General features: G+C 42.7%; 1 long non-coding RNA gene across 7 annotated transcripts; it reads right to left on the bottom strand.

The window, feature by feature from the left end:
* Nucleotides 1–1,168: 1,168 nt before the first annotated feature.
* LOC308578885 lies at nt 1,169–26,063 on the bottom strand. Of its 7 annotated transcripts, none has more exons than XR_014004164.1 (4): nt 18,319–23,357; nt 12,545–12,664; nt 11,641–11,728; nt 1,169–1,478 (listed from the first exon to the last, which is right to left on the bottom strand). It is a non-coding gene; the product is annotated as an uncharacterized lncRNA (long non-coding RNA). The 7 variants fall into 7 exon arrangements; XR_014004165.1 differs by having other exon boundaries at nt 11,612–11,728; XR_014004166.1 differs by lacking the exon at nt 1,169–1,478 and adding an exon at nt 7,580–8,010 and having other exon boundaries at nt 11,612–11,728.
* Between the last annotated feature and the right edge of the window lie 538 nt (nt 26,064–26,601).

Consider the following 26,601-nt stretch of genomic DNA (forward strand, 5'->3'; position numbering starts at 1 on the left):
TTGGAAGTGTAAAGAAACTGAAGGTACTTTCTACCACCTTTGGTGGACGTGCCCGAAGATTAAGGCTTTCTGGGAAATGATATATAATGAAATGAAAAAGGTACTTAAATGTACTTTCCCTAAGAAACCAGAGGCCTTTCTCTTGGGCATTGTCGGTCAATTGGTGTCAAAGAAAGATAGAATCTTTTTTATGTATGCCACGACAGCAGCAAGAATACTTATCGCAAAGTATTGGAAGACACAAGATCTACCCACCCTGGAAGAATGGCAGATGAAAGTGATGGACTATATGACATTGGCTGAGATGACTGGCAGAATCCGCGACCAGGGGAAGGAGATGGCGGAAGAAGATTGGAAGAAATTTAAAATCTATCTTAAGGACTATTATAAACTTGATGAATGTTAGAATGTCGAGGTTTTGAGAATGAAAGGGTTACAGCGATATAAGATTAGACTGAAGGAAAGACTAAGAAGACATATGTTTGATAGAACTAATTTAGAAGTTGCTGGAAAATTTTGGACATTGGGATGCAGAAAGGGGAGGTATGGGGGAGTCCGAGAAACAAGGTTTATGAAAAAAAAAGGTCATGAAACTATACGTGTTTGTATGTCTTTTTATATGTTTGTATTGTTTTAAAAATTATGTAAAACCAATAAAAATTTATATAAAAAAAAACAGAATTACTCTTGGACTTTCTGCATGGAAAGCAGATGCTCTACTACTGAGCCATGCCCATTCTCCTTCCTCCATCATAAAGACCAGTTCCCATCACCTTCTACCTGAGCTCCTTCAAACAGGAGATGCAACCAGGAATTGAACTTGGCACATTCAGCATGCAAAACATGTGCATTGCTATTGGGGTGTTGACATTGTCACAATAATCCCAACTTGCTTTGCAGGGCTGTTGTAGGAGCAGGGTGCCCATGAGGGGCAGAAACCTTATACCGTTGCCCTGAGCTCCTTGGAGGAAAGGCAATATCTTTTTCTAGCATCTTGAAAATCAGGCTTGAAGTTGTGCATCTCTGAATAGGGATCAATGGGGCAGTGTTGTGCATCTCTGATAGGAATCAATGGGGCAGTCTACTGCCTGCCTGTGTTACTGCTGCATTCATTCATAAGTCTGTTCCATTCCATTTCCCCATATATCTATTTTCCACTTGGAAATTCATATTTAAATGAGTATTTATGTACATATTTTAATGCACTTTAAAAATCATTTCTAAATGTATTTTATTCTAAAATACACATTTGCAAACAGATTTGGGTATTTATTTGTTATTTGAGAACTGGACCCCCAAAAGCGAGAGAATGCATTTTTCTGGGTGGTAATACAAATCTGATCAGCTCCCAGCCATTATTCTCTCTTGTTTTTAACTGTTTTTCTTTGGTTTGAAGTGAGTTCTTCATTGTTTCTTGCTTCTTGTTTTCTTATTTGCTTCATGTTTTGTAGCATGTCATGGTATCTGTTGCAAATGATCTGCGGACCATACATATAATCAATAACATACAAATAAAATTATAATCCATGTGGGCTTGAATTCCTCAAAAATAAGAACATATTTTGCATTTTTATGTTGTGAACTGTCCTGTGACGAAGGGCAGTATACAAAACTTAATAAATAAATAAATCCCCCATAAACTTAATAGATAAATCCCCATGAACCCCAAACCGGCCAGAAACAGAAATGATTAAGGATGGAAGATTCCTTCCCCCGCCAACTGACTTTGCCAGCATAAGTTGAAGTTGCTACAGGTGGAATTAGGTAAATTGGCAATCTTCTCTGGGCCAGAATAACCTCTTGGAAAGTGATCTCGATTTGCTTCATTACAACACCTGCTTGCAATAAGATGGGATCTTATCTATTTCTGTAATAAAATGCCATGGTAGAACTGTGTCCTTAATTATCCTACTAAATAATGGGACGCATTTAAAGCCTTTCCACTCCATCTCCCACCACTCATTAGTGTCCTTTATGAGTTATTTGTCTCAACGTTATTGCATTTTCATTTAATTTTTTTTCCTAAGGAAAAAAAAAATTAGGTTCAAATGCAAATTCATTCTGGTACACATATAAAATGAATACATAATTAATGGTTCTGTTTCAGACATTTTAATCACCCAAAATATGCTAAGTGCTTCTCAGAACAATCGTAAGGCAAGTAAGCTAAATATCTGTGTTGAGATTCAGTTTATATTGTGAGTTTACAGGGGGTCAGATGCCAAGTTATGATCAACTGCAGTGTAACCTGGGGAAATATATCATCTAACAATGCAGTATGCTTCTGGATGCAATACTAAGCACTCTTACTAGTGAGTAAGTCTCATTTAACTCAGTAGGGCATACTTTGGAGAAAATGCTGAGGGTCACAAGGCTCTGACATATGGAGGATAAGCTTGGAATGTAAGTTTTGGGTGTTGACTCCACAGTGTCTTAAGAGGCAACTGGCTAATTCAAACAGGGGCAAGTGATATAATGCTTATAAAGGCTCTTTGAGGTATATGATGTTGGGCATGCCCTGTAGTGGCTTCCTTTCTGATCAGAAATTATTGTTCATATTAATTTATTTAGGAAAATCCTTGCTATTTGTAGATGTTCACACTTTTTAATGTCATATTCCTTTGCGGAGGGACTAGCAGGTGGGGCTATTGGTTTCTTGTGTTTTGGTTCTTGTTTTTATTATGTACTTTGTAGTTTTATTCTGTATTTTATATTGTGAACTGCCCTGAGATATTCGGATTAAGGGCGGTATACAAAATTAACAAAAACATCGTCAACAATGGATCCCGCAAGCCCTTCTGGTTGCAAGCATAAAAACCCACCATCCATTACTCAATGGTCTTACTGCAGTTTCTACATCTGAATACTTTATCAGTGTCATAAGACTTTTGAGTCAATGAGGCACATGCAAATAATAATGGGAGAGGATTAGGTAACAACTATTTCAAAGCACTCTGTCTCCAAGCCTGTGCTAAACTGCCAACCTATGAGCTAAACTCTAATGCCGATCATAAGCCCTTCTGGGTAGTAATTGTATCTGTCTGATTTTGGGTAAGGAACTACCACTCTACTAACATGAAATCAATGTTGCATAATTGGTGTGGTGATTAATGATGTCATGGTAAATATGCTGTCATGCAGAGTGAAGAGATGACCTTCTATTTGGGTTTTTATATATCTCCACAGCTGAAGAGACTTGCTGAATAGCATTACAAGGGCATTTCAAAGAGCCCACCAATGAAAGAGAAAGAAGGGTCACTTGCCCAGGCAGGCGCATTATGTGACCCATGAGAGCAACAAAATAACCAGACTGTATAACTGAGATGGGATAAAATCAGGCCAAATCTTTATTGAGAGCAGCAGACAGGGCAAGGGTTGGCATGGCATTGGGTCCCCGGATCAAGTCATCATTCCACAAGCCCCATGCTGATGGAATGTATCATTTCCACCCTCATACAAACAAAGTTATTCGGCCTAACTAAGGAAAGCCATAATTTTACTGATGGAAAGGTGAAAAAGAACCAAACAAAGTGCCAATCGGGTTGAGAGGTGGGGGGGGGGAATCATTTCTGGCCCTGTCAATCAATGACTTAAAATTGTACAGTTAAGGCTCTAGCCCAAGGGCAGGTGGGAAGCTCTCAAAGCAAAATGGTTGTGAGCCCAAGTAGGAGCAGCCTTATACAGGCTTCCCCTCTCCTCTTCAGCAAGGGCTCATGGGACAGCTTTTACCCATCACACAGAAGATATAGTCATACCTTGGGATAAATACGCTTCAGGTTGAGCACTTTCAGGTTGTGCTCAGTGGCGACCCAGAAATAACGGAGCGTGTTACTTCTGGGTTTCGCCACTCGCGCATGCGCAGACAGTCAAAATGATGTCACATGCATGCGCGGAAGCGGTGAAACGTGACCCGCGCATGCACAGACGTGCTGTCGCATCTTAAGTTTTGTTGGGGATGTGAACGGGGCTCCAGAACAGATCCTATTCGCATCCCAAGGTACCACTGTACTGGGCAAAACCTTGCCCAATATTTTGCTGCAATCTATGGGTCACAGTGTCGTCGGGCAAAGGCATCCTGTGCTTATTGGACATGAAACGGGGCTTCTATGCAAGCTGTTTTTTGAACATTCATCCTGATGTGTTTTCACAAGTTTGGTGAGCAATTGCTATCCCACACAATCCAGGGCATCTGGAAGAAGAATTGAATGAGCAATTGAAACAAAGTGCAATTTGGGGGAAGCAGGTTAGTTGTTGAAGAGTACTGACAGACCCTCCAAGTGTCTCAATTTTCCAGGGACAGTCCTGGAATTACAGAAGCCATCCTGGTTTCTGATTTGATCCCAGAATGTCCTGCTTTTCCTTTTTCCTCTATGCCTCGGAGAACAAACAAATGATCTGTGTGTAGGTGCAAAAACAGATTCCTGTGTATCCTGAAATTAAATAACCGGAACTAAATGAAGGAAATGGTGAAGTTGGCATATGAAGCCCTTCCTATAATTTTGAAGTAAAAGGTCACCAATCCACTTTAAATTCTTTCATCACAATGCTTCAGCAATCAGCCATTTCTTAGGAAAAGCAGGGAGTGTTGATTCCTTTATTGTAAATGGAACCTTACACTGTCTCCTCAGAAGTAACTCCCACTGTATTCAATGGAGCTTACTCCCAAGTAACTGTGTAAAGACAAGACAGCCTTACACTGTAATCCTAAGTATTTTTACTCAGAACTAAGTCCCACTGAGTTCAGCAGGATTTACTCTCTCGTATGTTCCTGATCTGGGATGTGGGTGGCACTGTGGGCTAAACCACAGAGCCAAAGACCTGCCGATCAGAAGATCACTGGTTCAAATCCCCACGACAGGGTGAGCTCCCGTTACTCGGTCCCTGCTCCTGCCAACCTAGCAGTTTGAAAGCACGTCAAAGTGCAAGTAGATAAATAGGTACCTCTCTGGCGGGAAGGTAAATGGCGTTTCCATGCGCTGCTCTGGTTCGCCAGAAGCAGCTTAGTCATGCTGGCCACATGACCCGGAAGCTGTACGCCAGCTCCCTTGGCCAATAAAGCGAGATGAGCACCACAACCCCAGAGTCGGCCACAACTGCACCTAATGGGCAGGGGTCCCTTTACCTTTTATGTTCCTGATCATTCTCACATTACATTTTCTATTATTTATTTATTTATTTCGCATTTTCCCAAAAGGGACTCAAAGCAGCTTATTGCTAAATTTTTATTTCATTCTATTTATCTGTAGAAGGTGTACATGATCCCTGCCCTGATACATTTTTTTCTTTACAACAATCTTGTGAGGTTGGTGAGACGGAGAGGTTGTCACTGGCTCAAGGTGACCAATGCTGATGTGTATATGACTTCTATGTGTGCAGTGAGATCAAGCACGGGAGAAGCTTCCTGATGTAGAAGAGGATGTCCCTATTTTCATGTTGGAGGGAAATGTTGGAGGGAATGCACTGAATCGGCATTAATTGTGCAATCTGAATTTGCTGGTATGTGATTGAATCCCTGAGATTGGGGGCAGGTGGGGTTACTACACAACTCTGCCACTGCTCAATATATTACAGCTGAAAAGAGGACAAAGTCTCAAGAGCCAATAATTTATAAGCTTATTTATTTATTTATTTATTGTTTGTTTGTTTGTTAAATTTAAATCTTTGTCCCCAAAGGAGGATAAAGTGGCTAGCAATAAGTGATGAAGCAACAAGAACTTTTTTAAAAAATCCCAATACACTTTCAGACTGGGAAAGATCTCAATTTAAAAGGCTAGTTGGAAGAGGAAGGTGTCTAGTAGGCATTGAAAAGACAACAGAGGCTGCATATAAGGTGTGAGATGATCTTTCAGGTATATTTCAAGTTTAACCCAGATTAGATCTTGGAAACTCTCTGGAGATAGATGACTCTCCAACTGGGGGGGGGGAGAGCCAGTTGTTAGAGCCAGCAAGCAGGGAAGGAAGTTTAGATTTCACTTCTAAGCACTGCTTGAGAGCACATAGTGATGCCACTGCAATAGCCTTAGGATCTACAGTTGTAAACTACTTCTAGAAGCACTGCTTAGTTACAGTGTTATTAGATGATGCATACAGATGTTGGAGAATTCTGATAAAAGCATCAATTGGCAGGTTCATGTACACATGGGTACAGAATGGCAGAAAGGGGAAATGGAAAAATGGAGTCTGAAATCTGCAAAATTCAAGAGCTACAGCTTGTGACCTTTTTATTATGCAAAACTCAAATGTATGTAAGCTAAGTGTTTACAGTGCAGCAGCATTGAGCACAGTTGTAGATCTGAATCTATCACAAAGATCACTGTGTTTCCTATACAGTGGTAGCTCGGGTTATATATGTTTCAGGTTGCATACACTTCAGGTTACAGACTCCACTAACCCAGAAATAGTACCTCGGGTTAAGAACTTTGCTTCAGGATGAGAACAGAAATTGGCAGCAGCAGGAGGCCCCATTAGCTAAAGTGTTGCTTCAGGTAAAGAATAATTTCAGGTTAAGAACGGACCTCCGGAACGAATTAAGTACTTAACCCGAGGTACCACTGTATTATTATTATTTATTAAATTTCTATACTGTAACACCTGAGGATCACAGGATGCTCTACAATATAAAAACTAAAACACACATAACATGAACCCTAGAACTGTTTTAGAAAGTGGTTTGTTAAAGCAGGTGATGGATGATGTATCTCCATGTATATACAGTTGGGAGCAGAAAATGATCTGAGTCAGGTTTTGCATTCATTCATCCAACAGGGAAGTTATTTGTTCCTTGCAAACTTTCATTATCACAGTAGAACAAAGGAGGGGGGCAGAAAGAGACAATAATTAAAGCCCTCAAAGAGCCATATACTAAGGCTTAATGTCAAATGTGCAGTATCCTAAAGTACAAGATACCCAAGCTAAAGCAATAAAACGAGTTCTGCATTTCTAATAGTTTTATTTATTTTGTTTATATTTAATACAAAGCAGGAAAGGAACCCTGGTCTCCGTACATCAAAAAGATGCGACATGTTAGCAAAACCGTGGTGCAAAAAAAAAGCCATAAACAATGCTTTTAATTCCAGGAGCGCTATATTATGGATAAACAAAAGCACAAAAATGAGGCGATAAAAATAAAGGGGAATCCAGTCCATCAAAGCAAATGTGCTAAGAGTATGGCACTGTAAAATCATCCTGATGAAGGACCCATTTCAAACGCTCGCTAACTGAATCAATGGCTCCATATTTATTTTATTTAATGAGCGGCCTTCCACTAAAGGAAGCTTCACATTTCATTTAGCCAAGGGCTGATTCTCACAATGCAGGATTCTGCCTCCTCCTCTCCAGCACTTAGCATAAGAGGAGACCCTGCTGTTTCAGGCCAAAAGTCTATCTAGCTCTAGCATCCTACCCACATTGGCTAGCCACACATCTATGGGAAGATCGCAAGCAGAAATGGAAGGGGATAGCTCTGTACCACATTTATGCCCCATTGGTCCACAAAAGTCTACTTCCTCTGAAAAATACAGGTTGCATACAGTCACCACAGCTAATTTTGTGTATGGCTTTGTGATTTTTTTTAAAGAATAATACAAGTTAAAAAGAGCAGAACATCGACTGCTGCATTGTTCTCAAGTCTCCTCCCACTCGAGAGAGGGGAAAAAGCAAGAACTAGGAACCTACTTTAGGCAATAGGAAGGGGCAGAGGATGATTAATGAAGGATAAGGCTAGCAAAGGCTACTAGTCACAATGGCTATGTTCTACCTCCACTGTCAGAGGAATTTCCACTTTCTGGAAATCTCAAGTTCAGAGAACTGCTCTCCTGCTTGAATCCTTCTTGTGAGCTTCCCATGTGCATCAGGTTGGCCACTGTGAGAACTAGATGGGTCATTGGCCTGATCCACCAAGACTCTTCTTGTGTTTTTATGGTCTTATGAAGCATTTCTGATGCTTCCTGCCATCCCAGGAACTGATTTCAGGAGTGGGATGGAGAAGTCCAGAAGAAAGCACAGTCTGAACTGGAGAAAAGAAACAGAAGGGAAATGTGCATAGAATTGCCCCTTTAGGTATTACCAGGGAGGAGGCACAGATTTGCATAAAGTTTGCATTTGCCAATTTATACCTAGCGGTGGAAATAAATAGGGTAAATAAAAGTCATTTCTCTCATTTAAATATAAATAACAGAAACACACTATAACTCACCATAGTGAGGATGGCTGTGACTAGGTGTTTTGTGTGCCTACAGAGTCTGTTACTCAGGTGCCAACCATTGATGGACCACTTCAAAACCCTCCCTTGTTCTCCCTTCTTAGGGTTCTGTATCTCTGGACCAGGCAGTCTTTCAACTAGAGGACATTTTCAAATGAAGAACTGTCCTCTGTAAAGTTCTGTCCCAGAATTGTTACGAGCTGCACTACCTAGCCCTGTGTACACACAGGAATAAGTCCCATTGCGTTCAACGAGGCCTGCTCCTAAGGAAGTGGCAAGAAGATTGCAGCCCAAACTTCTGTGGTATAAAACACTGCATATCTGAGCACATCTCTTCATCCCTGCTATTATATTCAAATTAATGAAAACCACTCTTGGATGACAAATACGCAGGCAATCTCAACTTGGGGATTTGTTCCAAGCATTCAGAAACTTGATTTCTATTGTGACACAGGTCGAGCAGTCAGGCAAATTCAGGATGAATGAGGCTTGTTGCTATGTTGATGAGGAGGAGACGGAATGATTCACAATGTACTATGACCTTCCAACCACCACTCTCCTACTCCCTGTGAAAGCTAGAATGTTAAGCCATCATCATTGTATTCACATTCTCTCAAGATTCGCTGAAGAGATTTTTATACCCATACACTTCAGAGCTCAGTCACGCAGCTAACACTTGAAGTAACCACGATGCGCTGGTACAAAGGCAAGTGTCGAAACATACTGGCATGAACACTGATTTACTGAGAATCAAAAATCTAGAGCTCCGCAGACAGATAAGGATGAGTGGAGCTGTTTGGTTCCACTTCTGAAAGCTTTGCAGGAGCCAGGAATGTATACTTTCCACTCTGACAGTACTTCAGAATAGCTTGCAGAATTAAAGTGGTTTCCACAACCCACCATTACAGATATGAGGAGATGAGGATGGATGAATCTGTCAATTTCAGATTCTCTTAGTTAAGCATTTATCCCATTTTGTATTCAGCTGGCCACATTTCTGTATCAGTGTGTTACTTTAAAAAAGAAAACTCGTGAAAATTCTTCAATATCTTAGTGGGTGCTTTTTATACATAATTTTGCATGCAACTGTCTCCCTCATAGTTTCTCAAATGAAACTCTCATATGGGTATCTCCCTCATATAATGTTTTGGATGTTTGTCTTAATTAATATGTACATTGTTATGCACACTTTCTCCTAATATGCACACTTTTTTTAAGTGAAAAACTGCATCACCAAATTAAGAAAAGTGTGAATTTTGAAGAACAGCTGAATTTCAGTTTCCATATTATTTTAAGAGACAACCAGTTACATTGATCTGCATTATAACTAAAGCCAAACCAAACTTCTCTTACATGTTGTCCCACTCTCCCACGTGGGGAGAGGCTAAAGATGACCTGCAAACATGGGGGGGGGGGAGTCCTGTGGTGTGGTTTATTTGTTTATGTGGTTTATTTGTTAAAATTATTTGTTCATGTGGTTTATTTGTTTTTTTAAAAAAACAATAATTGTCATGCTCCTGTCCCAAGACACTTACACCTGAGAGTAAGGAAGAGACCTCTATACAGGCTGAACAAAAAGCACAGGATCCAAGTGTGATTCCAAGGCGCACACACAAGACAAGAGACTCAGAATTGAACAAAAGCAATGAAGATGTCCCAACAGTTGTCACGTCTGTCCCATCAAGCCTTTTAAAGGTGGGGTGGGGTGGCCTCACTCACAAGACTCTCTCACCTTATGAGACTGCCACTCATGCAAACACAATCTCTGCCTAGGTTGGTGCATTTGATCAGAGGCAGATTTTTGGTCTTTCAAATTTCAGCAGTGCCCTGTGTGAGGCCAAAAATTGGCACTCCATTGCTTCTCACCTTCTGTTCCGCTCAATTCACTACATCATAGCTGTGATGCCCTACAGCACTCCCTAGGCTCAACAACTAGTGTGGCAGAACTGGTTGCACTGCCCTAAATTCAGAGGTGATGCCTGGTTCTCAACAACAACCACCTGTCTTGCCTTCATGATTCCAGCTCTGCCCAACTTCCTTTTTCCCAGCCCCTCTCACTGGCTGCTCAAAGCACTTTCTGCACCCCAAGAGGCTCTGAAGTTCACAGGAGTGGCAGTACGGCAAGCAAAAAGATCTATAATCTCAAGAGGGAGAACATCCTTCTCCACAGCTGCCAGCCCTCAAGGCCTCTCGACTTCTTCTCGCTCTTCTGTCTGGGGCTTATATACTACTATGAGTGATACTGATGGAACTGATGGGCCCATTACTGGTTCTGTACAACCTTTCAGCCTTAACAAGTGCCCCCAATCACGAAGAATTATGGAAATGTGGTTTGTTAATGGTGGTATAGGCTACCAGGATTCTCCATGACTGTTAAAGAGGTATAATAGTGCTTTAAACATATGGTGTGGGTGTGACCTAAGAATGCATGGGAAGCTATGTACTGGGCTAGCCTATTTTAGACAGACCTTAATAAAACTGATTTTCGGTGTCATGTAAAGGAAGCAAATGTTTAGGCATTTATATTGTTGCAGTTTTATTTTTTACAGTCTGTGAGGGGAAGATGTGTTTGTAGGGTTTTCTGCCTCAGCTGCCCAAATAAATTGCCCAGCTTTGATTTCTGGAAGTAGTGGTGTCGTTTGCTGCATAATTGTGGGGATTTTCATTGCAATTTCATGTGAGAAAATTTGGGGTGGTATGCAGCTCTTTCCCACCGTTTTAAATCAGCATGATATTTAAAATTTAGAATGATACACATGGTATTTGGATCAAAAGGCCACTGTTTCATAACAGGTAATGCAGTGTAAAAGGAACATTAGGCTCCAGGGTAGAAGTACTAGCATTATAATCACAAAAAACTAATACAAAAATCCTCACGTCTGAATAGACTCTTCCACTTGCCCAAAGTGTCTAGTTGTGGAAACATTACGGCAAGTATGGCCTATGTTCTGGAATTCTTTCTGGCTCAACAAGGTCAATAGGTCTGTAGCCTGGATTATTTTAGAGACAGAATCTTCCCCATCCCTTTCCACAACTAGGAGAGTCTGCTTGTGCATGACTAGAGTTAGTAAAGAAACAGAACAAGGGGGAATTACTTAGCAGCAGAGAAGAGGTGGATTCTACACACATATAAAAATGTTCTGAAAATGCTGTTTTAAAAAGTGTTCTCTCTCTCTCTCTCTCTCTATATATATATATATATAAATTAAAATTTCCATAAGGTTCACCATCGTCATCTAGTGTCACATTGTATATTGCACTTAAAACACACTTAAAACGTTTTATTTGCAGCTGTACAGCTGAGTCCAGAGGCTAATTAAGTCTCTGATAATCCAGGAAAGAAGTTTTATGGGGTGGGGAAAACACATGAACAGCTCTCGCTGCAAAGATGTCTGCTTTCTTAAAACTTACGACAGCTGAACCAATAGCCTTCACTTCACCTTTCCAGTTTTGCTGAGCTGGACGATGCTTTATTGGCCATTGCATTTGAGATAAAGCATTTCCTCCTCTCCTCTCTGGTTGTTAATCCTGTCAAACCATCATGGTCATTAATTTCCATCATCTGGGCAAACTGTTTGTTTCTCCAACATGGCAATAGACTACAGGGTCTCTTCTGACACCATTAATTGTTTATAGTGCATATGGCAAGACACTGTGCCTCTGAACTATATTGTTGCATGCCTCCCCCCAAATCTCTGAGTGGTGCAAGATCCCAGGGGTTCCAGGTGCTTGTTCAGGGTTCGTATTTCCTTTGGAAATGAGACACAGCAGAGGCTGTGGTGTCTTTATGATAGATGGTTTATCTACACATATATACAACCTTAGCCTATGAAGGAGCAGTTCAGAGCATTAACACCCAAGAGGGCCTTCCTTCCTTCATAGCTGCAATCTTTGATTCAAACAGGAATCAAACAGTGCTCTGACTCTGTCTTCTAAGTTTGCTGTTTGATTCTAGTTCACATCACTCCAACTCTCACTCCTGCCATTTTGTCTTTCTAACTACCTGTGAGTTGAGGGAGGGGCCCCCATCCATTTACAGTCTTGCCCAGAATCCCTTCCTTTGTTCCGTTAATGGCCCACCACCCAGACTCTCAGCTGAGTGGGAAGCTAGCCTAGTTTGTATTTTAACACTTTGCTGGATCCTGGGGTTATTAGGATCTCAACATATAGCCAACTCCTCACCCCAAATATACATCATAACAATATTAACTGCCTGTATAAAAGCAGCAGCACAACCACATTGATTTAGATCAGAGATTTTTCAACCTGGGAAACTGAGCATCACGTGCCAGTGTGGATGGAGCCAAAGGCAAAAGTGGGTTGAACAACCAACATAAATTTTACCTTTGTACAGCAGGGCAGTTTCTACACAGCTAGCCAGCCACCCTTTTCTATCCTCCATCAGGCAAGGAAGAGTTCCAGACGAAAAGACTTAAACATGTCCGTATTTTTCCTTATCACCTTCTTGCCAAAATACAAATATCAAAACAGACCAGATTAAGAAACAATTCAACGTCATAGTATTAGTGGGCATGAAATTGGAAATTTTGGAATTAACTACATTGCTCTTTTTTACATGGTTCATATATATACATATATATATATATATATATATATATATATTTGCTTTCGTAGATTTTCACGGGTACAGGAATGCAGGTTTTGGTGTCTTCGGGTGTCTTCCCGTGTAAGAGTTGGGGTGTCTAGGCGACGTTTCGACGAGGTCTCACTCGTCATCTTCAGGCTGGTGCTTTTGGCTTCTTGTTACTGGAACAGAGCAGGATCTCAGTGTTTGAGTTCCTATAAATACTGTTGAGGGGGTGTGGTGTATAGCCTCCAACGTTCTGGGCAGAGAGGAAGTTCCCAGGATAGTGTGCCTTTTCTTCTTTTGTTCATTAATTACTTGAGGGATATCTTGAGTGATTTCTTGAGTGATATTCTGAGTACCACTTAGGAGGGTCATTAGGTGTGGATTAGTTGCTAAAGCTTTCGTGTCTTGACCTCTTGAGCTTGTGAAGAGTTTTTTTTTTCTTCTTTTCTCTGAGAAGATGGTTGTACTGCAAATAGTTGTGCTCTGGCTTGGCTTCGTGTATAGGGGCGAGCTGTGGTTTTGTGCCCTGTGCCAGCCAGATCTGTGTAGGGATTGCAGGGGGGTGCAGCATCCGGAGGTGCCACTATGGTTTGGCTACTGGATGGTGTCTGTAATTTATCTGTGGAGAGGGTCTGGGTTTGGGTCTGGTGTGGTTGATTGGAGATGGCGTTCTGTGTGCCTCTGGTTCTGGTGTCGGTTTTTGTGGGGAGGGCTAATTTCCAGATGTCTGGCAGGCGGGACGTGTCGTCACGCTTGTTCATGTTGTGAGGGTGTTTCTCTATCTCGATGGCTTCCATGATTATTCTCTTGTGGTGATGTTCCATGTTAAAGAGCAATTTGGAATCTGCAAAATTAATTTCGTGTCCTGTTTCTTTCATGTGTTGGTAAAGAGAGGAAGTTTTTTCTTCTTTTTTGACGGCATTCTTGTGTTCTGCGATACGTGCATTTATTCGTCTGTTTGTTTGTCCAATGTACGTGGCTGGGCAGACTTTGCAGGGTATTTCATAGACCCCTTGGTTTTCTAACTGGATTTTATCTTTGGGGTTTCTGAGGATATTGGCTATTTTTTGGTTGGTGCAAAAGGCTGTTTTGATATTGTGTTTATGGAGGATTTTGCTAATTTTATCTGTAGTGCCCTTGATATAAGGAAGGAGGGCCATGCCATTGTTTTCTTCTGTGTCTTGGTTTTTGGGGGGTGTTTCTTTTTGGATTAGCTTCGTAACCCTGTTTTGCTGGTATCCGTTGGCGATTAACACATTTGAGAGATTCTGTAACTCAGTTGTCAAGTGGTCTTTGTCAGCCAGGCGTTTGGTTCTGGAGATGAGAGTCTTGGCTACGGAGTTTATTTGTGCAGGGTGGTGGTGTGATTGTGCATGTAAGTAGCGGTTGGTGTGTGTTTTTTTCCGGTAGATAGTGTGTCCTAGGGAGCCATCAGGTTTTTTGTAGATTAGGACGTCAAGGAAGGGAAGTTGGTTGTTGGCTTCTATTTCCATAGTGAATTGTATTTTGGGGTGTAGGCTGTTGAGATGTGTGAGGAAGCTATCTAGTTTTTCCTTCCCGTGTGGCCAAATTACAAAGGTGTCGTCAACATATGTTGACGACACCTTTGTAATTTGGCCACACGGGAAGGAAAAACTAGATAGCTTCCTCACACATCTCAACAGCCTACACCCCAAAATACAATTCACTATGGAAATAGAAGCCAACAACCAACTTCCCTTCCTTGACGTCCTAATCTACAAAAAACCTGATGGCTCCCTAGGACACACTATCTACCGGAAAAAAACACACACCAACCGCTACTTACATGCACAATCACACCACCACCCTGCACAAATAAACTCCGTAGCCAAGACTCTCATCTCCAGAACCAAACGCCTGGCTGACAAAGACCACTTGACAACTGAGTTACAGAATCTCTCAAATGTGTTAATCGCCAACGGATACCAGCAAAACAGGGTTACGAAGCTAATCCAAAAAGAAACACCCCCCAAAAACCAAGACACAGAAGAAAACAATGGCATGGCCCTCCTTCCTTATATCAAGGGCACTACAGATAAAATTAGCAAAATCCTCCATAAACACAATATCAAAACAGCCTTTTGCACCAACCAAAAAATAGCCAATATCCTCAGAAACCCCAAAGATAAAATCCAGTTAGAAAACCAAGGGGTCTATGAAATACCCTGCAAAGTCTGCCCAGCCACGTACATTGGACAAACAAACAGACGAATAAATGCACGTATCGCAGAACACAAGAATGCCGTCAAAAAAGAAGAAAAAACTTCCTCTCTTTACCAACACATGAAAGAAACAGGACACGAAATTAATTTTGCAGATTCCAAATTGCTCTTTAACATGGAACATCACCACAAGAGAATAATCATGGAAGCCATCGAGATAGAGAAACACCCTCACAACATGAACAAGCGTGACGACACGTCCCGCCTGCCAGACATCTGGAAATTAGCCCTCCCCACAAAAACCGACACCAGAACCAGAGGCACACAGAACGCCATCTCCAATCAACCACACCAGACCCAAACCCAGACCCTCTCCACAGATAAATTACAGACACCATCCAGTAGCCAAACCATAGTGGCACCTCCGGATGCTGCACCCCCCTGCAATCCCTACACAGATCTGGCTGGCACAGGGCACAAAACCACAGCTCGCCCCTATACACGAAGCCAAGCCAGAGCACAACTATTTGCAGTACAACCATCTTCTCAGAGAAAAGAAAAAAAAACTCTTCACAAGCTCAAGAGGTCAAGACACGAAAGCTTTAGCAACTAATCCACACCTAATGACCCTCCTAAGTGGTACTCAGAATATCACTCAAGAAATCACTCAAGATATCCCTCAAGTAATTAATGAACAAAAGAAGAAAAGGCACACTATCCTGGGAACTTCCTCTCTGCCCAGAACGTTGGAGGCTATACACCACACCCCCTCAACAGTATTTATAGGAACTCAAACACTGAGATCCTGCTCTGTTCCAGTAACAAGAAGCCAAAAGCACCAGCCTGAAGATGACGAGTGAGACCTCGTCGAAACGTCGCCTAGACACCCCAACTCTTACACGGGAAGACACCCGAAGACACCAAAACCTGCATATATATATATATATATATATATATATATATATATATATATATTTGCTTTCGTAGATTTTCACGGGTACAGGAATGTAGGTTTTGGTGTCTTCGGGTGTCTTCCCGTGTAAGAGTTGGGGTGTCTAGGCGACGTTTCGACGAGGTCTCACTCGTCATCTTCAGGCTGGTGCTTTCGGCTTCTTGTTACTAGAACAGAGCAGGATCTCAGTGTTTGAGTTCCTATAAATACTGTTGAGGGGGTGTGGTGTATAGCCTCCAACGTTCTGGGCAGATAGGAAGTTCCTAGGTTAATGTGCCTTTTCTTCTTTTGTTCATTAATTACTTGAGGGATATCTTGAGTGATTACTTGAGTGATATTCTGAGTACCACTTAGGAGGGTCATTAGGTGTGGATTAGTTGCTAAAGCTTTCGTGTCTTGACCTCTTGACCTTGTGAAGAGTTTTTCTGAGAAGATGGTTGTACTGCACTTAGTTGTGCTCTGGCTTGGCTTCGTGTATAGGGGCGAGCTGTGGTTTTGTGCCCTGTGCCAGCCAGATCTGTGTAGGGATTGCAGGGGGGTGCAGCATCCGGAGGTGCCACTATGGTTTGGCTACTGGATGGTGTCTGTAATTTATCTGTGGAGAGGGTCTGGGTTTGGGTCTGGTGTGGTTGATTGGAGATGGCGTTCTGTGTGCCTCTGGTTCTGGTGTCGGTTTTTGTGGGGAGGGCTAATTTCCAGATGTCTGGCAGGCGGGACGTGTCGTCACGCTTGTTCATGTTGTGAGGGTGTTTCTCTATCTCGATGGCTTCCATGATTATTCTCTTGTGGTGATGTTCCATGTTAAAGAGCAATTTGGAATCTGCAAAATTAATTTCGTGTCCTGTTTCTTTCATGTGTTGGTAAAGAGAGGAAGTTTTTTCTTCTTTTTTGACGGCATTCTTGTGTTCTGCGATACGTGCATTTATAAGACACGAAAGCTTTAGCAACTAATCCACACCTAATGACCCTCCTAAGTGGTACTCAGAATATCACTCAAGTAATCACTCAAGATATCCCTCAAGTAATTAATGAACAAAAGAAGAAAAGGCACATTAACCTAGGAACTTCCTATCTGCCCAGAACGTTGGAGGCTATACACCACACCCCCTCAACAGTATTTATAGGAACTCAAACACTGAGATCCTGCTCTGTTCTAGTAACAAGAAGCCGAAAGCACCAGCCTGAAGATGACGAGTGAGACCTCGTCGAAACGTCGCCTAGACACCCCAACTCTTACACGGGAAGACACCCGAAGACACCAAAACCTACATATATATATATATATATATATATATAAAAGATTAGTTTAGATTGCCATGCTTCTTTCCCTTCCAAATGGCTTCTAGATTTTCTCTGCTCCCCAGTTCACCCAAGTTTCAGGAAGAAAAAAAATGGAATTTAGAATTCAAAGATTTGACAAAAGGGGTCTGACATGTTATTCCCACTAGCAGGGGCACCAAGTTGCCTCCCCCACATTGAGGGGGCATGGTCATGTGACTCATCATGTGATGTGCCACATGACACCACCTAGTAAGTGCTGGGCAGGGGTGGCAAGCGTACTTGTTTGGCCCGGCCCCCACCTGGTTTCTAGGCTGCCAGGGAGAGGCTGGGAAGAGCAAAAGTGAAGATCGCCTTCCCTATTCACAGCCCCTGCCTGGCTCCCAGGCTCCCAGGTGGCCAGAATTGGTGTGTGTATGTGTGTGTGATTAGTTCAGAATCTTATTTCCTTGTATTGCTCTTACAGGCTGCTAGCCTGCCCTTTACTGTTCAGCCCCAGGGCAGGTTATATACAGCTCAATATAATATGTAGATTGTTCTTTACCTACCTATCTAATGATTTGCCAACCTGATGCCCTTCAGACATTCTAGACTCTTGGGCTAATAGGAGCTGTATCCCAAAAAGAATCTGGAGAGTGCTGGGTTGTTGAAGACTGCTTTACAATGAACAGAAGGATAACAGGGAATGGATCTGCAGACTGTGATGCTTCATATCTTTGGGTTTCATTTTAATAGTAAAAAATTGACATGGAAGGGATGTGGGTTGCAGGCAGAGAGAAAGGTTGAGGGACACCTGGATATTTGGAAGATGTTCCCAGCATACGGAGCAGCAAGGGAGAATGGATCTTGGAGTCTTAGAGTTTACATAGCAGGGAATAATAGATGGATGTAGCAGTATTTTAGCCTAGTGCCTCTGTTGATTAGGCTCTGTCATATCAAGGAAACTGGGCAGTAGTAAGCAGCCAGTCACAGTTGTTCTTGGCAGCCCTCCTGACTATCTAAGGAACAGAAGTCTGATGTTGTGACACATTCAAGTGACCAGGGAAAGGGTTTTCTACAACAGCTACAACAGCAGCCTTCATACTATCCTATCTAATGCTGAAGGTGATGATACCTGAGCATAGTTACTAGATCACAGCTCTGTCCTCTGAGGCTAGAAGATAAACTCAAATGACAGTTGAGCTCATATCGTTGAAAACTGCCTAGATATATAGGAGAAGACACAGGCGCACAAGAACATTGTCATATGGATTGCCACCACAGTGCAGAATCCATAAGTATTCTAAGGTACACTTTTAAAAAGTTGATCTGCATTAGATGTAAGCGAAAAGACTGTAGCATACATTATAGATAGAAAAGTGACAAAATCCGATAGGGCTCATTTTTACACCTGTCTCATGTAGCAAAATGCCTGATTTGCAGACACCCTCATTACTTCAGTATGACAAAATAGCACAGATCAAACACTTCAAAGCATCACAGAAATAACACACTTGGAGGAAAGTTACCTACTTTTTATCTCTTTTGCTAGAACTTTGCAAAAAGGAAAGGAAAAAAACCCACGAAAAAAGCCCACCCTGCTCATTTGCGATGGAATTATTTGTGCCTGTTGCTGTGTGTGACAGATTTCTGCAAATATAAGTTGAAACAGGTGGGGGAAAAGCAACCATTGGCAAATAGAAAATTCTAGAAAGCATTAAATGAAATGGCCCCCCCAAATTTCATCATCCACTAGTTTTTTGAAGAACACATGGGAGCAGAGGCCCCAAAGCTTGCTTTACTGTGCACTTCCCAGTTTTGAATCACATTAGATTGTGAGTATTTGAGCATGGACTCTATTATATTTTAGTCTATGTACAGTCCTTTTTAAACATGCAGGTGCTTTGTAAGTGTTAAATAACAACAAAAGCAGCAGTCATAATAGTGTCCTGATCCAAAGTCAATTCATTCTGATATAAGCCTATGCTGTTTGATGTGATCTGTTCCTAGGTCCACACAGGACTGAATGGCAAGTTTCACTCAAAGCCCCAAGATCCCAGGCCAGCTGAAGTGTTAAACCAAATACTGTGCTCTAGTCCATATCATTTCCATATATTCCATTCTTACTCACAAAGCAAAATAAGTAAATGTTGGTTTTTGTTTTGTTTTGTTTTGAAAAATCAAATGAACAAATAAATCAATAAAATACTAGTGTGGTGTTATGACCTGGACTCTGAACTGCAATTTCTCTCTTAAATTCCTGCTTCTGCTCTACCTTGAAGTTAAAGGGGGCCTTTATCAAGCTCCATCCTCGGTCCTGTATACCTGAAGGAGGCTAAACGGCCTTGGTCCTGTATACCTGAAGGAGCGTCTCCACCCCCACTGTTCAGCCCGGACACTGAGATCCAGCGCTGAGGGCCTTCTGGCGGTTCCCTCATTGCGAGAAGTGAGGCTACAGGGAACCAGGCAGAGGGCCTTCTCAGTAGTGGCGCCCGCCCTGTGGAACGCCCTCCCATCAGATGTCAAAGAGATAAACAACTACCTGACATTCAGAAGACATCTTAAGGCAGCCCTGTTTAGGGAAGTTTTTAATATTTAACACTGTACTGTTTTTAACACTTGATTGGGAACCGCCCAGAGTGGCTGGGGAAACTCAGCCAGATGGGCGGGGTATAAATAATAAATTATTATTATTATATTATATATCCATCCTCTATGTATCAGTTTCATAACTGTAACACCAGAAGAGCAAAACTGACCTACTTTATGGGGTAGTTGGAAGGTCCAAGGATCAATGATGGCTTGTGATGTGGGACAGAGGTGGTGGTGTCCTCCTGGCTGTGCAAAAATCATCAGGATGGGGACAGGGAGAGGTGGGGAAGCTCCAGGCTGCAATGGCAGGCTTGCAAGTGTGTGTGTGCACCTGTGGTGCTCTAGACACTAGATCATATTCAACTTTACCACTGCTGTCTTGCCCTTGTTCATACCCATGCTAATGAGTGCAGTGCTACTGGGAAAAAGCCACTTCCGAGCTGGAGAGGAGGTGGGGTTGCGGGCCCCACACCCTCCCCACGTGCGCGGGGGCTGACTCACAGCCCCTGCGAGATTGAGGGAATCCTCAGGCGCGTCATCTCTTTGGCCAGCCAATCGGCTGGCCAGGGAGGCGTGGCCCGGGCTATTTAGGGCTGGCGCGGCTGAGGATTTCCCTCTCTTCTTTACGCCAGCTGCTCCGGTTTGGCTCTCTGACATTGCTATGGACTTTGGTTGGCCACCGTCAAGGGGCCTGGTAGGAATTTTTCCACTTGGCAAATTGGCACCAGCCATTTGGTTTTTTCGCCTACCTCGTAGCAAATCATCACAACTTCCTTGGCATTGGTGGTTAGGTATTGGTAGGGGTATTTTTATGCAGATGAGGGGGGAAGGAAGCGCCATCACCTTCCCCCAAATTGAAGGGTAGTCCGGTAAAGGATTCCGGGGGGCGTTGCCCTGTCCGAAGCCTATGGAGGTGTGGGCCTAAGGCACGCCCCCGAGCGGTGACCCAGGGGGAGCTCCTAGTTGATGTACATCAGCAGGACTCCCCCTGCTGGCGGTTAACCCTTGCCGGTCTTTAAGCAATCAGGCTGAAGCCGGTTAGTCGATAGGACTAATGCCTAGGCCAATACCGCTCAATTCCTGCAATCAGTAAAGTTGTGGCCTTTTTCGCCCATTAACCTTAAATGCTGTGTCTTGTGTCTTTATTTTCCAAGGGGGGAGGCGGGACTCACCACGCAAAACCATTGTCCTCTCCATCTAACCTGTCCATGTCAAACAGATAAAACTCTTAACAGCACAGTCCTATGTGTTTTTACTTGGGTGTAAGTCCCACTGTGCTTAACAGGACTTTTGCCCTTAAGTGTGGTTAGGTACTATCTAAACTGCTAAGCATAATTGTTTATTTTTTTCTGTTTGGGTTAAATTGTTATAACTTCAATAATATATGATCTCTTTTTAAAAAGTTTAATTTACCAGATGTATGAAGAATTCTAAGTGAATTTTGTATTTGTACCTGCACATTGCAATCCCATCAGCTTCAATAGGATGATTCAAGAAAGCAGCACCGGGGTGTGGGGGTGTGGAGATGACTTTATAATAAATTATAATAGAACAGAGATGTGTGAATAAGTAACCTTGAAAGTGTCCCTTTACAAACAGTAAATCTCTGCACTTAAAAAAATAAAAAAGAATGCTACAATTTGACCTGTAATTCCAATAATGAATACACAACCGAGATACAATCTACACTGAGATAAAGAAACACAGCTTAGTCTCGACACAACAGGGCATGCCAATCAATTGCTATTGATTGTTCATGATCCTACAAAGGATAAAGACGTCATCTCTAGTATTTCCAAATTTGTCATGGCACAAAAAATATACCAGATCTAAAATGAATTATACATTTAAATTATGAGAAACTAAGGCTGTGCAAATACTACTTACCTGGTCTGGCTTTTGGGGGCGGGGGGGGGGGGCGGGGCGGGGAGGCATCCTGAAGCCTTTCCAATTTCTTTAAGAACAAAAGAAGAGCTGTGTTGCATCTGCTTAAAGGGCCATCCAGCCACCATTCTGTTCTCACATCAGCCAGCCAGATGCCTCTGGGAAGCCCACAAACAGGACCTGAGTGCAACAGCACTCTGATTCCCAGTGACTAGTAGTCAAGGGCATACTGCCTCTCATGGTGGAGGTGGAGGTAAAAGGTAAAGTACCCCTGGAAGGTTAAGTCCAGTCAAAGGTGACTATGGGGTTGCAGTACTCATCTACCTTTCAGGCCTAGGGAGGCAGTGTTTGTCCACAGACAGGTTTCCAAGTCATGTGGCCAGCATGACTAAAACACTTCTGGCACAACTGAACACCATGATGGAAACCAGAGCGCACGGAAACGCCATTTACCTTCCTGCCACAGCGGTACCTACAGTATTTATCTACTTGCACTCACATGTTTTCGAACTGCTAGGTTGGCAGGAGCTGGAACAGAGCAACAGGAGCTCACCCCATTGCTGGGATTTGAATGGTCAACCATCTGATCGGCAAGCCCAAGAGGCTTAGTGGTTTAGCCTACAGTGCCACCCACGCCCCATAGGACATAACAATCATGACTAGTAGTCACTGATAGTCTTAACCTCCATGAATTTGTCTAATCACCTTTTAAAGAAATCTGAGTTTGTGGCCATCCTGATATCTTGTTATTCGATAGTTCGCACTGTGTGGAGAACTTTCTGTCTGCCCTGAATCTCCCACATTTTGGCTACATTGGATGACCCTGGCTTTTAGTATTATGAGAGAGGAAGAAAACTTTTATCTGTCTACTTCTTCCACACCACGCTTAGTCCCCCCCCCAAAAGAAACCCATTGATCATTTTGGTTTCCTCATCTCTAGTTTCCTTTTTGTGGTGAGGCAACCAGAACTGTACTTCAATATAGATAAAATATGTAAAAGTCATGCATCTGCAAATAATTGTTCCGGGTGGTAAAATGTGGAAATTCTATCTGCTCTCTCTATAGTTTTCAATTAAGGGCCCTGAAGCTTAGATCCATCGCTGCTTCTGCTATTTTAGATAAGTGATGTGGTTCTTCTGGACTGATTGTAAAGAAAGGATAATTTGCACTGAATACATTTCTGTTGCTTAGTCTCTTGGGAGTTGGACATGCCTGCTCTACACCATACATGGGCAGTTTTGTGTATCTTTATCATTTCCCCTTAATCATGTTTTAAAAATCCCTAAGAGCAGCTTATTTATTTCTTTGCTTTTTTAAAAAATAGTAATAATATCTGGTTTCATTACTTAATATGAATTTGATGAGGGAACTGAATTCTCCTTTTCAAGATGGGCAATGCCAAGTTTTGCCATCAGTCCAGTTCTGCCCTTGATACCAAGACTAAAACCTAGATCTGATTCCCACCAATAAAAAGCACCAAACATTCCAGAGTACACGAAATATCAACTCCCACCAACTCTACCCTAAATAACAAAGCAAAACAAAAACTCCACCAAATGCATTTTGAAAGATCAGTGACTTGAATGTCTAAACAGGTGTGTGAAAAAGATACTCTGGCTTCCCATTTCTGTTTAATGAGAATGTACACCAGTGACACCTGCACTCTTCATCAGATCCTCAAGAAAGTAATTGGATCAAGTTTCTTTAAAAAGAAGAAGAAAGAAAAATCAGATAGCAGAAGTTATGTGGAGACCCAGATGAGTTTGGGATTGTGCTGAATGAACTGAGCCAAACTTTGTGATGAAACAGACAACATTCTAATAAATTGGGTCCTCCCTTAAAGATTACGACGGTGAGACCTGGAAAACCGACACTGTGTTGTGGGTGGGTACGATTGGTCAGCCACAACACCCAATTGGTAGGCCCTCGAAGCTGGATGCAATCTGGCCAATGGGACGCAGTCCAAATGGTTCAAGGGACCTATTTATACCCATGCACGTGACCCAGAGCTTCCTCTTTCGGCACATGCATTCGGAACACCAACAGCGTGTCCTCTGTGAGCCAAGAGAGAGAGCGATTTACCTTCAGTGGATCGTCCTAGTGATATCTTTCCGTTATCCCTTCTTTTAATTCCTTTCACCCTCTTCCTTTTCCCTCATTTTAATTTTAGGTTAATCCTCCCCATCCTTGCCCTTCCCTTACTAAGAGGGGCTTTTGCCCCATGGGGCTACGGGCCCTTAGCACTCTGTTTTAGAGCTTTTTGATAATTTCCTTCGGGTTCCTGAGTGCTCCCTTTTGCGGGGCTTGCCGCGGATTCCGATTTTATATTTGTGGCTTTGTGTAGTGTTTGCTAATCCCTCTAAGGGCCTTAGCTTATGAGCCGGTTGATCTGGGGGCTCCCGGAGTGCGGCATCACTGCAGCCCAGAAAAAACCTCTGCTCAGCGGCCCCTCTTATTATTTGCGGAGATTTCGCCCACAGGGCTTTTGCCTTTGGCGCTTTTGGCTGTGGAGTTTCCTCTGTTTTCCTGAGTTCTGGGAGCAGCAATTTTGAGCGGTTATAGCCGCGCCTTTATTTTAAAGAGCCTTGAATTGAGTTTAGTGGGGGCAAAAATATTTTGAGTTATAGTGATTGTTTTGTTTGCTGTTTCGGCTTTTGAGAGTTCCCTCTCTGTAAGCCTGGTGAATTCTATACCCCCGCCTCACAATTTTAAGGCTGGTTGGGGGAAACTACTGGGGCCGGTGGCCATTTTCCCTGGCTTATTTTGGTGGGAGCGCCATCTTGTTTTGGCGGGAGCGCCATTTTAATGGTTAAGAGTTAATTTATTTATTTTGTAGTGTGGGAGAGCTTATTGAGATGCCTGTTAAAAGGAACCCTAGTCCTTTAGGACCCATCTCAGTCGCTGCATTCAGTGCAAGCCCCAGCAGTTCCTCAGCAAACGCTGGATCATCTGGGTGCTATCGTTGCCAATATTGGCTCAGACACTGCAGCCTTGACAAGATTGAATTTGGACTTGAGTCATTGGCTCAGCAGTTTGGGAGGCAGCCTGATCCCCAGCCTGGCCCCTCCTCTTCTTCTACTGTTTATGAAGCCCATGGTCCCTCCAATGCAAGTAAAGGGAGCGAAGCTTTTGATTCCTCTGGGGCTTTGTTTCCCCAATTACAGTTTTCCAGGATTCCAGTCCCAGCTAGTCCCAGGGGTCGTCCCAGGAGTATGGGTGGAGTGCTAAAAAGTTGTAACATGACTTGGGGATTCAAAATATATTTTGGTTAAATTAATATAATTTAGTATTTCTTGGGAAGTAACATTTGTGTAAAATTGCATGGAAATCATAAAAAAAGATTGCCAAGTATTTGCAGTTATATTATATATTAATATTATTTGATGTTTTTATTATTAAGTAATGCCCGACATTTAAAGAAGGTAACATTAACATTTTTTTGGTTTTCTGAAAGTTTGAGTGCTGCTTCTCCAAATGCAGACTTACCAAGCTACGTGTCGTCCAGTCACAAAAATAAAAGCAGATCTGAATTCCTCATACCCAAAAACATATTTTGAATACCCTTCCCTGAAGAAATTTGCAAAAATTAAGCTTCACCGCACTAAATGACACATTTCATGGACCCAAAGGTCTTTTCCTTATCCCATGCTTTCAAATCACTGGTCCAAGTGGTTTTTCCTTTTGCTCCATCACTTACCCCAGGAAAAATCACTGCTTTCCACTGAATGCAACAAATGTCAACCCACAGAAAAACCAATTGATTCCCCGCCCCCTCAATTGATCAGAATACAGTGGGTTTCCAGGGAATGGAGGGGAGGTGGGACAGGCCTTCTATCTTCCTTTCTCTTTTCACACAAATTCGTACATCTAGATTGGTAGGCGAAAGGATATTATTTGGTTTCTTATTTATTAAAAACTTTTCAGTTTGCAAATGTGAGAATCCTATCTCAAAACAAATAATGCTTGTGATTTGAGCATAGCTGTCAACTTACAGATTTGAAAATAAGGGACCAGCAGCCAAAATAAGGGACCTGCAGCCTCACCTGTTCCAGGCACTCCAGTCTTCCTGTCCTCCTGCAGTCTGGTCAAACTCATGCTGGTAGCTTCGAGAACACTGTCCAACCAACTTTGTAACCAGAGAGAGGTTCAACTGAATAGAATCTGAATCACATGCACCACAAGGCCTATGCAGCCTCAACTTAAGATGGCTCCCTGGCCTGGCTTTGCACTGCAAAGTTTGCAGCAGCACGTGCAACAAAATGGCGTCCAGCATTCAAAAAACTCCTCAGCTTGCATTAACTAGCCACACACAAGGCATGCAAGCTCCACCACCCAGTCGTTCTTACACTTCTTATTGAGTGAGCAACACAGCCAAGCAACACAGTTGGAGCCTCCCTCCTCCCTGGCTGGCAGGGAGGGAGGGAGGGAGAGGAGCTGCTTCCTTTGAAATTTAAGGGACACATTTAAGGGTCATTTAAGGGACATCCATCAATAAGGGACAGCAGCGGGACATGACGCTGGAATAAGGGACTGTCCCTTCAAATAAGGGACACTTGACAGCTATGGATTTGAGATTTCCCTTAGGGCCCTGCAGAGGAGAAAGGGTTAAACACACCCTCCACATTTGACTTGATCTTGATAAGTCTCCCATATTCAGTGCCCCACCCAAAAATGCATTTTAAATGTAATGCCACTTTCAACACCACCACTGGTTTGCCTCTAAGACCACAATGTAGTTCAAATCAGGATAAAAGCAAGCTGTCACCCCCACCCCAATGATCCTCCCAGCACCCCCCCCCCCGGTTGCCCAGTCCCAGGCATGCAGGAGGGCGGAGCTGGCCAGCTGCCTCAGTGTCTCACTGACTTGGTCGACCCCGAACTTGGTCGCAGAGCCGCCCACAGCAGAAAGGCCCGCCAGTCAGTCAGAGCATCTGGATTCAAT

The sequence above is a fragment of the Podarcis bocagei genome, assembly GCF_964188305.1.
Source record: "Podarcis bocagei genome assembly, chromosome: Z".
Taxonomy (NCBI): Eukaryota; Metazoa; Chordata; class Lepidosauria; order Squamata; family Lacertidae; genus Podarcis; species Podarcis bocagei.